This window comes from Argentina anserina, chromosome 6 (genome assembly GCF_933775445.1).
Source record: "Argentina anserina chromosome 6, drPotAnse1.1, whole genome shotgun sequence".
Lineage (NCBI taxonomy): Eukaryota > Viridiplantae > Streptophyta > Magnoliopsida > Rosales > Rosaceae > Argentina > Argentina anserina.
This window is the reverse complement of record NC_065877.1, coordinates 18,069,545-18,085,288: the sequence shown is the minus strand read 5'-3', so window position 1 is coordinate 18,085,288 and position 15,744 is coordinate 18,069,545. Positions and strand designations below refer to the sequence as shown.

Sequence of the window (15,744 nt, the reverse complement as noted above, 5' to 3'; positions counted from 1 at the left end):
ATGGTATGTGATCCTTCCGTGTTGTGTCGTTGAGCTTCCTATAGTCGATACACACACGGTGACCAGTCACCATCCTTTGAGGCACTAACTCGTTATCTTTGTTCTTTACCACCGTGATTCCGGACTTCTTTGGCACAACTTGAATGGGAGAGATCCACCTACTGTCTGAATAGGGTAGATGACACCACAATCATGTAACTTAGTGATCTCGTCCTTGACAACTTGCATCATTGGTGGGTGAAGACATCTCTGGCCCTCTTTGGTCAGTTTGGCACCATCTTCAAGTAAAATTCGATGCACAAACATTGTAGGGCTGACTCCCTTGATGTCAGCTAGGGTCCATCCTATGGTCGTCTTGTGTCATTTCAAAACCTCAATCAACATCTCCTTTTGTTCCTTGGTAAGTGCGGATGAAATTATCACAGGCAATGTATCCTTATCTCTCAAAAACGCATACTTCAAGTGGTTCAGAAGAACCTTAAGATCAAGCTTTGGGGCTTGCACCACAGAAGAAAGATTCTTGTTAGTGGTTAAGATAATTGGACTAGGAGAGACATAACTTAGCTCACGTGGCGAAACCTTAAGAGAGTCCACATTCTCTAGTACAAAAGATGGCACGACATCATTGGCTTCCAACTCAGAAACGTTGGAGTCATCACTTGCAAATCCGTCCCCTTGGGCAATGGTGAGTGCCAACTCGTCATGTGGCAAGGTATCTAGATAGTTATTTGCAAGGGAATCAAGAATGTCAACTAAAAAACAATCACTTAATTCTGAAAGGGGATACCTCATGGCTTCAAAGATGTTGAATCTAATTACTTCACCGTCGAACTCAAAGGTAAGTGATCCACTAAACACATCAATCTTCATTCTTGCAGTCCTTATAAAGGGACCCCCCCAACAGAATAGGGACCTCCTTGTCATTTGCTTCAATTAGCTCCATGTCAAGGACATAGAAGTCCGCATGAAATATCAAGCTTGAAACCTGCACAAGAACATCTTCAACATAGCCCAAAGGGACTTTGTTTGAACAATCAGCTAATCGGATAACCACACTATCTTTTTTCAAATCTCCTAGATCTAAGTTAGCATAAATGTAGTAAGGCGTTACATTGATCAATGCTCTTGAGTCTAGCATTATCTTATGAAATTTTGTGTTACCGATTCTACAAGGGATAGAAAAACTCATTGGATCCTTGAGCTTAGGTGGTAGCTTCCTTTGGAGCACGGCTGAGACCGTCTCATTCATTGTGACCACTTCCTTATCATGAGTCATCCTATTATTGGTGCACAACTCCTTTAGAAACTTAGCGTACTTCGGGATTTGTTGAATGCATTCAATGAGAGGCATGTTCACTTCTATCCTCTAAAGATGTCTAGCATGGCTTGATCATAGTCATCCTTCTTCTTCTTTGCGAATCTATTGGGGAAGGGAACACAAGGAAGAGCTTTAGTTGAAACCAAACCACTAGAGTTAGGATCCTTACCGGTGTCATGCATGGCATCATTGACCTTAGAGGAGGCAAGGTCCTTCTCTAGGTCATTTGCATTGAAATTCTCGGCCTCTTTGTCTTTAGAAGGCATGGCCTTCTTGATTGGCTGCAATGGAGCATCTAAGAGCCTGCCACTTCTTGTCATCATGGCCTTCACATTTGGATTTGGCTCAGTTTGGCTTGGCAACTTACCTCCTTCATGGATCTTGCCCATGAAGTCGATCACTTGTCCCATCTGCTTCTTAAGCTCGGTTATGTCTTTAGAATGAGCTTGTTGACCTGTAACTAAAGCTTGAGTAGCAGAGTTTAAATTTTGTTGCCCTTGACCAAGGAACTTCAAAAGTTCATCACAGTTAGGTGCATATGCATTATTCGAACCATGAACATTGGAGTTAAAGGGAACAGAACCTTGAGATACCTAAGGCCGCACAAACAAACCTGAAGGACGAGGTCCTTGACCTGGAGCATTGGACGGTTGAACATTGTTGTTCCAACGAAAGTTGGGATGGTCTCTAAGTCCAGGATTGTATGTGTTCGAATAAGGATCATACCTAGGACTTTGTTGCCCCATGAAGTTCAACTCCTCTTCAGTCATTGCACCATTTGGACAACTCTCGGTGATGTGGTCCTTGAATGAACAAATGCCACACGCTTGAGTGTTGATGCTTGAACCATGGAATGCCTTGACAAGAGCGTCAAGCTTTCTTTCTAAAGTAGCCATTTGATTCTTTGTATCAATGTCATACACCCCACGGCTCTTACTTCCTCTCTTCTCTTTAGAACTAAATTAGCGATTGTTGTCGGCCAAGTCATCAATCAAGGTGTAAGCCTCTTGACCGATCTTGTTCATGAATGTGCAGCCACATGACGAATCCACCATACTCTTGTTAGTGGTGTCGAGTCCTTCATAGAAGAATTGCACCAAGTCATCCAAAGAAATACCATGGTGAGGGCACTTTTTTTGTAGTTTCTGAAATTTCTCCCATGCCTCGTAGAGTGAATCACCATCTTTTTGAGTGAAGTTCTGAATCTCCCTCCTTAATATTTTCATGAGTTGAGCAGGGAAGAATTGTTTCAAGAACTTCCTAGTCATTTCGTCCCATGTGGTGATGATCCCCGCAGGCAGAGAGTATAACCAACGCTTAGCATCGTCCTTAAGAGTAAATGGAAACGAAAGCAACCTCAAGCCTTCTTGTGACAGATGATGAATTGATTGGAGCTTGCAAATGTCTAAGAACTCCCTAAGGTCAACATTAGGGTCTTCCATTGAGGAACCAGAGTACTTAGGCAGCTGCTGAAGCAATTGAACCGGAATGAAGAAGTTGGCTTCATTATGAGGTGTGAAAGCAATGCATGAAGGTGATTCAAGGGTGGTGGGGATGAAATCATTCTTGAGTGCCATTGGAGCACCGGCAGGAACTAGGCCATGGTCCGCAAATGTGTATGTCTTTGAATTGAAGATGAAGGGAAAGAAATGATCCTCCTCTTTTTCTGATCTAGGTGAAGTGATCAAGATTGAATTGCTTGGAGATGATTCGAAATCTAAGGGTCCACATGATAGGAGCACAAAGTGTGACGTTCTTAATGTGATTATGCCCTATTCTTACTCTTTGTTACCTCTTATTTAGTATGTTTTAGTTTCTTTTGTAAGAATAAGTGTCTAGGTAGAGCTTATATCAATTATGAGTGAATTGATGATGAAATCGTGCTAAGTGTTAATAATCCTTGTTGAGATATGATTCCTTGTTCGAGTAGGATTCATCATTTCATATTTCTTTGTTTCTAACATACTTATTCTTATTAGTAAATACAAATCCATGTTGGAGAAGGAAAGCAATCCTAATTCCACAAGGAAAGAGAAGATTTGCACTTAAAAGCCCAATCAATGCAAGAATGAAAATGCTGTCAAGATTCGTAGTCCAACTTCGACGGGCTCCCCTGGATAGCTCCGATTGCGTTAGAAGACGTACCTTATATGGATAAAAAGGATTTTGAGTCTAGTTTCTGTAGGATTTGGAATCAAATCAATATCTTATTTCTACAGGGAGATATGACCAAATCATTACTCGGAGGTCCAGTGAACTCGGCGGAATTATCTCAGCCATTGATTTGCTTTTGATCCAAGGGCTATGAGGGAAACTTGGGGACTTTGTTCCTCCTGCATATAGAGCACAAATATGTATCAGAATGTCCATAAATCCCTGCACCAAAGAATGTCAAAGAAGGCATGCAGCAAATTAAATGAGAAGAGGCAAGAAAGTCAAAGAAGGCATGCAGCAAATTTAATGAGGAGAGGTAAGAAAAATCAAACATGGCTGCAACAATTAAGACTTTTTCTGCCTCTCTAATTCAAAGGAAGAAATTTGTGCAAAAGAAATCAGCATTAAAGGAGGAAGAAGTTATGCAATTAATGCAAAAGATATGCAATCCTTATAGAAATCAGAATTCTGGCACTGCAGATCATCCAACTTTGACGAGCTCCCCTGAACAGCTCACAATGATTGAGAAAATGCATGATTTATGGATGAAAAGCCACGGAAGTCTAGTTGAAATTGTCAGTTGGAATCATCTCAATATCTATTTTCTAGAGAAAGTTATGGCCACAACAAGGGACAAAGGTCAAATCTGCCGAATCTAGGAAACCTCAACCAATTTGGTTTCAACTTTGTGGACTTTGTGGCCATCCTCCCTTGGGTTTCTTCCTCTATATATAGCACCTCAATTCCACAGAAACATATCATCAACCTTGCTCACAAGACTTGCCAAAGCTCTGCCTAAACACTTTCATTCACCAAGCATCATAAAATCCGAATTCACCACCCTTCACCATATTTTCTGTCCAAAGCTTGGGAGCCTAGGATACCATTCTCTTGAAGATCTTGTGCTACCACTGTAAGGAACCTTGGAGGAGAATTATAAAGTGTAACTCTATGATCTTCATGTTTAGTTTTCGGGTTTTTATGTTCTTGTTCTTGGATGATTTATGTTTAGGTTTTGTTAAAGTTATTTTTATTCTTGTCTATGAGATATTTGTAATTTTCGAATGACATGATGAATTAAGGTTTTCGATTTTTATTCAATGATTTTAGGTTTTATGCCATGAGTTTCGATTTATGTTCTTAGTTAATTTTCGGTGTGTTCTTATATTGCATGTGTGATTAAGACAAGTAGTTGATGTCGCATATGTTAATCATTCAAAGTTAAAAACAATTTTGATACAAGTAGTTGATTAATTGTTTGTCCCCTTTGTGTTCCTCCACCGATTATGATCTTAAGTTCGACATTGGATAAGTGCTTTAAACATATTGATTTCTCTTTGTGATACGTAATTGCATGATGAATTGGTATGTTAGATTTCGTAGCAAGACAAGTAGTTGAGCTCAATAATATCTATGTATTAGGAACCAAGTAGGAACTTGATGCATGATCGAATTTAAGATGAACTATGATACTTACGGCATGAACAAGATTGAGAGTAGATTTTGTTACCTTTGTTCTTATGTTATTTGTTTGGTAATTTCTTATGTGTTGGTTGGTTGATCACATGTATATATTAGTTTAGGATTTATTTTTATGTTCTTGATCCGATCCTATATCAAATCTCTTAAACTCTTATGAATTCGTGGTTAAATGTTTGTGATTCTTTACCCTGGTTGGATCCCCGGTTTGTGAACGATACCCTCTTGCTTTATACTACTAACGATGCTTACAGGGTTAATATTGATCTCGAGTAATCGAACCGATCAAATGGCGCCGTTGCCGGGGATCCATCTTTATGGATCTCTAATCTTTTAATTTCGAATTCACTATTCATATTGTAAATTTGTATATGCTTTTCTTACTTTGCTCTAACATATAGTAATTTTATCTTAGGTTATTATTTTTAATGATTGAATGAATGATTGTTGTAGGTTGTAAATCAAATGGAATAGGTAAAGTCCCTTTTGTTAATATTAGCCTTAACCCCTCATGTTTTCTTCCAATTTTTTTTGCATGAGGTTGAGGGCGGCTTTTATTAACACTTGGAGATTTGTCTAACACCCAAGTTTGTTTCTAGCTGAGTAAGGGGCACGCTTTTTCATTACTCTGGTGCATGGGACCAAAATTGGATCTCAGAGAACTATTGACTGACATACATCTCGGTGATGGAGTCGATAGGGGGCTTGCCCTCCATAGTTCAACAAATGAGTCCTACCATGTTCACTATCTCTGAATTAGCTATCCGGCCATCTGAAACAATGATCCAAACTTGTGTCTAGGCATCCATACTTAGGCCGCACGTCCACCTTGATTTACAACTTAGAATCAATCGATGATTTAATTGTTTGAATAACAACTTAAGAATGTTAAAGCATGAAATTAAAAAAAAAAACTTGTGAATTGTGTGAACTTTGTAAACTTAAAGAACTAACTTGTGAATCCTTATCTTATTTTGTTGTAACATATAATAATTATAATTGTGTGTACTTTCTTAGGTTTTTAAGTTGAGAAATTAAAACGAACTTAAACATAAGATTTGACAATTTGTTGGATTAGTTGTTAAGCTAGTTTTTTTTCCCTTAACATGTGCTTATTATAATTTAATGACTTTTGACATGTGTGTGACTTGTATATATCAATGACTTCCTAATTGTTATTCTCTAACTTTTGCATTGCATCTTCATTATTTATTCTAATTGCATTCATTTTGCATCTCATTCATGTGGCATTTTAAATTCCACGGAATATCATATGGCTAGAGGAACATAGTCTCTTAAGGACCTCACGTCCTATGTTATGTTTGGTAAGTTCTCACTTTCACTAATGATTTTAATTGAGATTCTACAGATTTATAGTGAAGTGACCAACAATGAGCTCGAGAATATACTACAAGGTTGGACAACAAAATGGCGGAGGAGAAACCCCATAATGTGTCACCTACAAAATGATTGAAAGGAAAACTCGGTCTAAGCTATTAGACTTTAAATTTAAGCGCTTGTTGGGAGGCAACCCAATTTTGATTTTTTACTCTTTACTCTTTATTTGGTTATTGTTTTTGTTCTTTTTGATTTGTTTTGTGCGTGTGTAGGTTAGTTTTCGAGAAAACGTGAAGAGAAGCAAAACATTTTCGTTCAACAGAATCTGGTAGAAACAGTCCTTCGACTTCCGCAGACTGTATCTCCCAGCTCAAAGGGATTTGGAATATGTACTTTATATGGAAACAAAGGTATTTGAGTCTAGTTTCTGTATCTTTTTACAGAACTAGATTTAGAGGTCAACATCACTCCCAGTTGCAATTGGAAGGCAGCAAGGTCATGTCAGAAATTCAGAACGCGTGCAGTTACAGTCCGGAAACGGAACAATAGGGAGCACTTCCGGCCTAACTGGGCAGTCGTGCCATATATGGATTGAAAGCTGGTTGTGTTATCTTCAACTTTCATTCAGGCCACTTGTCCATTCCGGCTGTTTAAGTCAACGAAAATCAGGTACAAAGAGGTCAAGGTCATTCCAGTTTTTGATTCTATGAACCTGTTTTACGTGACAAATTTTCAGGGGCATAACTTTCTCCTCATTTGGAGTTAGCGAACATACTTTATATGGTTGGAAAGCTAGAAACATTAGCTTTCAATTCCCACTGTTGTCTTACTGATCGGAGATTATTTTCATACGTTATGATGCATGGAATGCAAGCTGTTGGACCGCGCCATGGGGGAGCTTTTCTCATCATTTACTCATTTTTTTTCCCATGTTTTTATTTTTGTATTTGTTTCCTTCCACTATGAGTCTTCCATTGCATTATTTATTTTGACATTCATTGAGGACAATGCATGATTCGAGTGTGGGGGAAGGTTTACATGTTAGAGTCATAAAATCAGAAAAAAAATAATTTTTTTTGTTTTGTTTTTATTTTGTTTTGAGTCATAGGTATGCCTTTAACTGTTTAGGATGAGTTGATCTTTGAATGATTGGTTGAAAGATGATCACAAGATTGGAAATTGAACTTAATTGTAATTTGATGGTTAATCAATGTGTAGATTTTGTACGAACATGTAGTAGATGAGGATTTTGAATCTTAGGTACAAAATGAGCATGTTCCTTGTTTAAATTCATGTAACCTTTGTAAGTTTCGAGCCATATATGTGCTTTCTTTTTGAGTGATATTCTATCGTTTCTTGGCTATATAACCTCATTACATCTATTTTGATCAATTCATATGCCATAGAATTGCAATGAACTAGAGAATGCTAGAACTTGCTTTGTGAAACTTTCAAAACTTTTATCATAATATACTCTGATTTTGAAAATGATTGTTGGATCTTTTTAGGATTCCACCACTTAAACCAAAAAGCCGTATGCCTTATTTGTACCCTGCTTGGGACACATTAGTATTAACCCATTTGAGCCTACGTTAAACCTTTTATTCATCACCAACATGTTAATATCCTTGCTTAGTATAGTTATATCTCTACCTTGTTCTCGAGGCTTGGCAGAGCTAATATTTGATGTTAATATGGAGTGATGATTCGATTCAAGTGTGGGGTTATGCTATGTATTTATTTGTGCCGTATGAAAATGGTGAAAAGAAAAAAATGAAAGATGCCGTGTGAGAAAAAGAAAAGAAAAAGATATATACACGGTTAGAAAAAAAAAAGATAGAAAAAGAAAGAGAAGTAAGAAGTTACGGCATAGCTATGTTTTGATGTGAATTTGGAGTTGTGATGTATTTGTTGAAGGCTCAATAATGTTGTACTTTAGCCTTTGTCCATTTTCACAATGTTTAGAGTGAAGAATGGGTTCAACATGATGAAAATTGGCCCTTGTTTTATGAAGTATGGCGACATAAGGTGGATGATTATTGCTCTGCTAAGTCTTAAGGATGACCTTTGTGATTCCTTTTTCCTGAAAAATGATATCCTTACCGAGCCTAAGCCTACCTTTTATAAAGATCCGCATGATTCTTAAAATGAGTAGCTCTTGATCTGTGGAGTTTGTTTCATGAGTAAGCATATGGTTTTGGTTCATTTGTGCATATGATTGGTATCTTTCATGAGGTTTTCGAATTCACTATGTGTTCTTAACTCTTATGTGTGAAAAGCTTTTAAGCATATGCCATGTTCTTGAGAGAAAATATTTGGAGTGCATATCCCTTGTGAGTTGAATTTGAACTTGTTTTGAACATGTTGAGCTTACAATCACCTATGTTTCTGCCATGTCTTACTTGTAATGCGAGATCTCATGTTTATTAACCATTAAATTCATTCTATCTATTTTGATTGAGTGTTATTCTTGATGCTATGAGTTTGAAGATCGCTGAGACAAAATGTTGAAGGCATTATAGTTGAGTCATTAGTTTAGTTGTTTTTATTTTTGTTTTATGTTTTTGTTTCCCTTTTCTAGTGTTTGCTAAGGGACTAGCAAAGCTTAAGTGTGGGGTTGTTGATAGGAGCACAAAGTGTGACGTTCTTAATGTGATTATGCCCTATTCTTACTCTTTGTTACCTCTTATTTAGTATGTTTTAGTTTCTTTTGTAAGAATAAGTGTCTAGGTAGAGCTTATATCAATTATGAGTGAATTGATGATGAAATCGTGCTAAGTGTTAATAATCCTTGTTGAGATATGATTCCTTGCTCGAGTAGGATTCATCATTTCATATTTCTTTGTTTCTAACATACTTATTCTTATTAGTAAATACAAATCCATGTTGGAGAAGGAAAGCAATCCTAATTCCACAAGGAAAGAGAAGATTTGCACTTAAAAGCCCAATCAATGCAAGAATGAAAATGCTGTCAAGATTCGTAGTCCAACTTCGACGGGCTCCCCTGGATAGCTCCGATTGCGTTAGAAGACGTACCTTATATGGATAAAAAGGATTTTGAGTCTAGTTTCTGTAGGATTTGGAATTAAATCAATATCTTATTTCTACAGGGAGATATGACCAAATCATTACTCGGAGGTCCAGTGAACTCGGCGGAATTATCTCAGCCATTGATTTGCTTTTGATCCAAGGGCTATGAGGGAAACTTGGGGACTTTGTTCCTCCTGCATATAGAGCACAAATATGTATCAGAATGTCCATAAATCCCTGCACCAAAGAATGTCAAAGAAGGCATGCAGCAAATTAAATGAGAAGAGGCAAGAAAGTCAAAGAAGGCATGCAGCAAATTTAATGAGGAGAGGTAAGAAAAATCAAACATGGCTGCAACAATTAAGACTTTTTCTGCCTCTCTAATTCAAAGGAAGAAATTTGTGCAAAAGAAATCAGCATTAAAGGAGGAAGAAGTTATGCAATTAATGCAAAAGATATGCAATCCTTATAGAAATCAGAATTCTGGCACTGCAGATCATCCAACTTTGACGAGCTCCCCTGAACAGCTCACAATGATTGAGAAAATGCATGATTTATGGATGAAAAGCCACGGAAGTCTAGTTGAAATTGTCAGTTGGAATCATCTCAATATCTATTTTCTAGAGAAAGTTATGGCCACAACAAGGGACAAAGGTCAGATCTGCCGAATCTAGGAAGCCTCAACCAATTTGGTTTCAACTTTGTGGACTTTGTGGCCATCCTCCCTTGGGTTTCTTCCTCTATATATAGCACCTCATTTGCACATAAAATGATCATCAACCTTGTGCACATACTAGCCAAAGCTCTACCAAATTTCATACTCACCCATCCAAGAAATCCTAAAACCGATTCCACCATTCTCCACCAATCCTTAGCCTTCAAGCACGCTTGTGAAGAGGTTTCATCCCCTTGGAAAGCCACGGCTACACCTTGTGAGATCGCTTGATTGATAAAGTGTAACCATGATTCTCTCTATGTTTATTTCGGTTTTTGGTTTTTTCTTGTTCTTGGTTGTGTATGTGTTTTGGTCATTGTAAACTTGTTTCAATTTTGTCTATAAGATATTTACTTGTTTCAAATTATATAAAGTTTCGATTTTAGGTTTGTAGTTCTATGATTTTAGTTTATGCCGTGACATATCTTTGTGTGATTTCGAGAGTATCTATGTGTTATGTATACGCTTGTAGCGTGATATTTAGGTTGTTGGATTTATGACTTGTGCTATGAATATGTTTATCTTTTCTATGTGATTTTCGGAATTGCATGATTGGGGGTTAAGTAGGTGACATGCTTAATGAATTCAATATGCGTGGCTTTGAAGTTTCATAGTAAGATAAGTATGTTAGATTTCGATTAAGACCGCTTGGAATGAATCGAATGTGTTAAGTGTCTATGTGTTTAGGTTACTGCTTAGGACCCTAATTGCATGATCCAACCTTAGTTATTCATGATAGTGTCTCGGCAAGACTGTTAAAGGAGGACTAGAATCTGATTTTCGTTAGCTTTGTATGATTTGTTTTGGTAATATATTATGTGTTGGTTGGTTGATCACATGTATATATTAGTTTAGGTTTTATTTTCTGTTTTTATCTTTCAACCCGATCCTATATATCAAACTCTTTTAAACACTCATGAATTCGTTGTTAAATGTTTGTGATTCTTTACCCTGGTTGGATCCCCGGTTTGTGAACGATACCCTCTTGCTTTATACTACTAACGATGCTTACAGGGTTAATATTGATCTCGAGTAATCGAACCGATCACCACACGAGAAAGATTTTTGTAAGTCTCTAAGTGCTTGAATTCGATCTTTGAGCTCTTGTGTTTTTTTAGATATTGCGGACATGCATAATTCATGTAATACAAAAGTTAAGGAGTTAGCATTGAAGAATACAAAAATGAAACAAGAAACGTGCTCTTCCTTGGTCATATACATGGCACACTTATGGAAGCAGCACGAAAACTATGTTGTCATGTTACAAAGTTAGTTCTTTACATTTCCAAGTTCATACATATCACAAGTTCTTTTTGCCATTTGAATGATTGAACAATCGATTGATTCTAAGTTGTAAACCAAGGTGGACATGCGGCCTAAGTATGGATGTCTAGACAGATGATCAAGTCTTTGTTTCAGAAGACCGGATAACTCAATTAGAGATAGTGAACATGGTAGGACTTATTGTTGAACTACGGAGAGTGAACTTCCTATCGACTTCATCACCGAGATGTATGTCAGTCAATAGTTCTCTGAGATCCAATTTTGGTTCCATGCACCAGGGTAATAAAAGAGCGTGCCTCTTACTTAGCTGGACTCAAACTTGGGTGTTAGACAAATCTCCAAGTGTTAATAAAAGACGCCATCAACCTCATGCAAAAACTTTAGAAGAAAACATGAGGGGTTGAGGCTAATATTAACAAAGAGGACTTTACCTATTCCGTTTGATTTAAAACCTACAACAATCATTCATTCAATCATAAAAAATAACAACCTAAGATAAAATTACTATATGTTAGAACAAAGTAAGAAAAGAATATACACATTTACAATATGAACAGTAAATTTGAAATTAAAAGATTAGAGATCGATAAAGATGGATTCCCGGCAACGGCACCATTTGATCGGTTCAATTACTCGAGATCAATATTAACCCTGTAAGGATCGTTAGTAGTATAAAGAAAGAGAGTATTGTTCACAACCCGGGGATCCAACCAAGGTAAAGAATCACAAACATTTAACAACGAATTCATAAGAGTTTAAAAGATTTGAGATATATTTTTGATCAAACTATTAATAAACCTAAACTAATATATACTTGTGATCAAGCAATTACCAAACAAATAACATAAGAACAAAGGTAACGAAACCTAATCTCATTTAAGTTAATGTCGTAAGCTTCATTATACATCCTAAAATCGGTTATGTAGTTAAGTTCCTCCCAAGGTTCCTAACTCAATGACACTTTAACATATTCGAACTTAGCCCCAGCCTCATTCCAAATCGAACATGCTAACCCATCATGCAATTACGTATCACATAGAGAAATTAACATATTCAAAGGCACAAGTCTAACCGAACTTACCAAATAATCGGTGAAGGTGACAAAGAACAAACAATTAATCAACTCCCAAGTATCAAAATCGTTTATAACTTTGGATTATTACACATGCAATGTCAACTTCCGGGTATCAATCACACACATAAGTAAGAACACACCGAAAACCATTTAAATAAATAAACAGAAACTCATGGCATAAAACCTAAAATCATTGGATATAAATTTAAAACCTTAATTCATCATGTCATTCGAAAATTACAAATATCTCATAGACAAGAATAAAAATAACTATAATAAAACCTAAACCTAAATCATCTAAGAACGAAAACATAAAAACCCGAAAACTAAACATGAAGATCATAGAGTTACACTTTATAATTCTCCTCCCAAGGTTCCTGACAAAGGTAGCACGAAATCTTCAAGAGTATGGTATCCTAGGCTCCCAAGCTTTGGACAAAAAATATGGTGAAGGGTGGCAAATTCGGATTTGATTCTTGGTGAATGAAAGTGTTTGGGCAGAGCTTTGGCTATACATGTGTGCAAGGTTGATGATGTTTTTCTGTGGAAATAAGGTGCTATATAAAGAGGAAGAAACCCAAGGGAGGCTGGCAACAAAGTCCACAAAGTTGAAACCAAATTGGTTGAGGTTTCCTAGATTTTCTCAATTCGGCATATTTGACCTTTGTGCCTTGTTGTGGCCCTAACTTTCTCTAGAAAATAGATATTGAGGTCATTCCAACTGGCATTTGCAACTAGACTTCCGTAGCCTTCCATCCATATATCATACATTGTCTGAATCATTGTGAGTTGTCCAGGGGAGCCCGTTAACCAGTTCAATTACATAGTCTACAAAGTTGAAACCAAATTGGTTGAGGTTTCCTAGATTTTCTCAATTCGGCATATTTGACCTTTGTGCCTTTTTGTGGCCATAACTTTCTCTAGAAAATAGATATTGAGGTCATTCCAACTGGCATTTGCGACTAGACTTCCGTAGCCTTCCATCCATATATCATACATTGTCTGAATCATTATGAGCTGTCCAGGGGAGCCCGTTGACCAGTTCAATTATTCGAGATCAATATTAACCCTGTAAGCATCGTTATTAGTATAAAGCTAGAGGGTATCGTTCACAAACCGGGCATCCAACCAGGGCAAGAATCACAAATATTTAACAACGAATTCATAAGAGTTTGAGGATTTTGGGATATATTTCGGATCAAACAGAAAATAAACCTAAACTAATATATACATGTGATCAACCAACCAACACATAAGCAATTACCAAACAAATAACATAAGAACAAAGGTAACGAAATCTAATCTCATTTATGTTCATGCCGTAAGGTTCATTATACATCCTAAAATCAGTTATGTAGTTAAGTTCCTCCCAAGGTTCCTAAGTCAATGACACTTTAACACATTCGAACTCAGTCCCAACCTCATTCGAAATCTAACATACTAATTCATCATGGAATTACGTATCACATAAAGAAATTAACATATTTAAAGGCACAAGTCTAACCGAACCTAGGCAATAATCGGTGAAGGTGACAAAGAAAAAACAATTAATCAACTCCCAAGTATCAAAATCATTTATAACTGTGGCTTATTACACATGCAATGTCAACTTCCGAGTATCAATCACACACATAAGTAAGAACACACCGAAAATCATTTAAATAAATAAACAGAAACTCATGGCATAAAACCTAAAATCATTGAATAAAAATTAAAAACCTTAATTCAACATGTCATTCGAAAATTACAAATATCTCATAGACAAGAATAAAAATAACTTTAACAAAACCTAAACATAAATCATCCAAGAACAACAACATAAAAACCCGAAAACTAAACATGAAGATCATAGAGTTACACTTTATAATTCTCCTCCCAATGTTCCTTGAAAAGGTAGCACGAAATCTTCAAGAGTATGGTATCCTAAGCTCCCAAGGTTTGGACAGAAAATATGGTGAAGGGTGGTGAATTCGGATTCTATGATGCTTGGGGAATGAAAGTGTTTGGGCAGATGATCGGTTCGATTACTCGAGATCAATATTAACCCTGTAAGCATCGTTAGTAGTATAAAGCAAGAGGGTATCGTTCACAAACCGGGGATCCAACCAGGGTAAAGAATCACAAACATTTAACAACGAATTCATAAGAGTTTAAAAGGTTTGATATAGATTCGGATTGAGATATAAAAACAGAAAATAAAACCTAAACTAATATATACATGTGATCAACCAACCAACACATAAACAATCACCAAAACAATTCACATAGAGAAATCGAAACAAGTCCTATGTCTCCCTTTTAGAGTCATGCCGAGATTAGCTCATGAACAACTACGGTTGGATCATGCAATTTAAGTTCCAAATCAGTAACCTATATGCATAGACACTTAACACATTCAATTCTTGCCACTCGGCTTCATTGAAATCTAACATGTTCATCTTACCATACAATCCCAAAGCCATGCATATCGAATTCATCAAGTATGTCACCTACTTAACCCCCAATCATGCAATTTCGAAAATCATATAGAAAAGAATAAACATGTTCATAGCATAAGTCTTTAATCCAACAACCTAAATATCATGCTACAATCGCATACATAACACTTAGGAATCGAAATTGTTCATACATAGTACACGGCAGAAACCAAAAACAGAAAATCCATAAAACCAAAACATAAATTCGAATCTTTATATAAATTGAATCAAGTAGCTATTTCATAGACAAAATTGAAACAAGATTACACTACACAAATCACATACTCATCCAAGAACAAGAAAACCAAAAACCGAATTGAAACAAAGAGAGAATCATGGTTACACTTTATCAATCAATCGATTCTACAAGGTGTAGCCAAGACTTCTAGGGGAATGGAACCTCTTCTCAATCGTGCTTGAAGGCTATAGATGAAGTTGAAGAATGGTGGAATCGGGTTTAGGATTTCTTGGAAGGGTGAGGGATTGATTCGGCAGAGCTATGGCTTGTGCTTGTGTGCAAGGTTGATGATGTTTTTCTGTGGAAATGAGGTGCTATATATAGAGGAAGAAACCCAAGGGAGGATGGCCACAAAGTCCACAAAGTTGAAACCAAATTGGTTGAGGTTTCCTAGATTCGGCAGATCTGACCTTTGTCCCTTGTTGTGGCCATAACTTTCTCTAGAAAATAGATATTGAGATGATTCCAACTGGTAATTTCAACTAGACTTCCGTGGCTTTTCATCCATATATCATGCACTTTCTCAATCATTCTGAGCTGTCCAGGGGAGCTCGTCAAAGTTGGATGACCTGCAGTGCTAGAATTCTGATTTCTATAAGGATTGCATATCTTTTGCATTAATTGCATATCTTCTTC

At 36.8% G+C, this 15,744-nt stretch overlaps 1 non-coding gene and 1 pseudogene across 1 annotated transcript; one reads left to right on the top strand and one right to left on the bottom strand.

Moving 5' to 3' along the window:
• The window catches only part of LOC126796979 (uncharacterized), a 63,059-nt pseudogene that overhangs the window by 2,081 nt on the left and 45,234 nt on the right, over nt 1–15,744 (bottom strand).
• On the top strand, nt 2,432–2,538 carry LOC126801346 (small nucleolar RNA R71). Its single transcript, XR_007672836.1, has one exon. It is a non-coding gene; the product is annotated as a small nucleolar RNA R71 (small nucleolar RNA).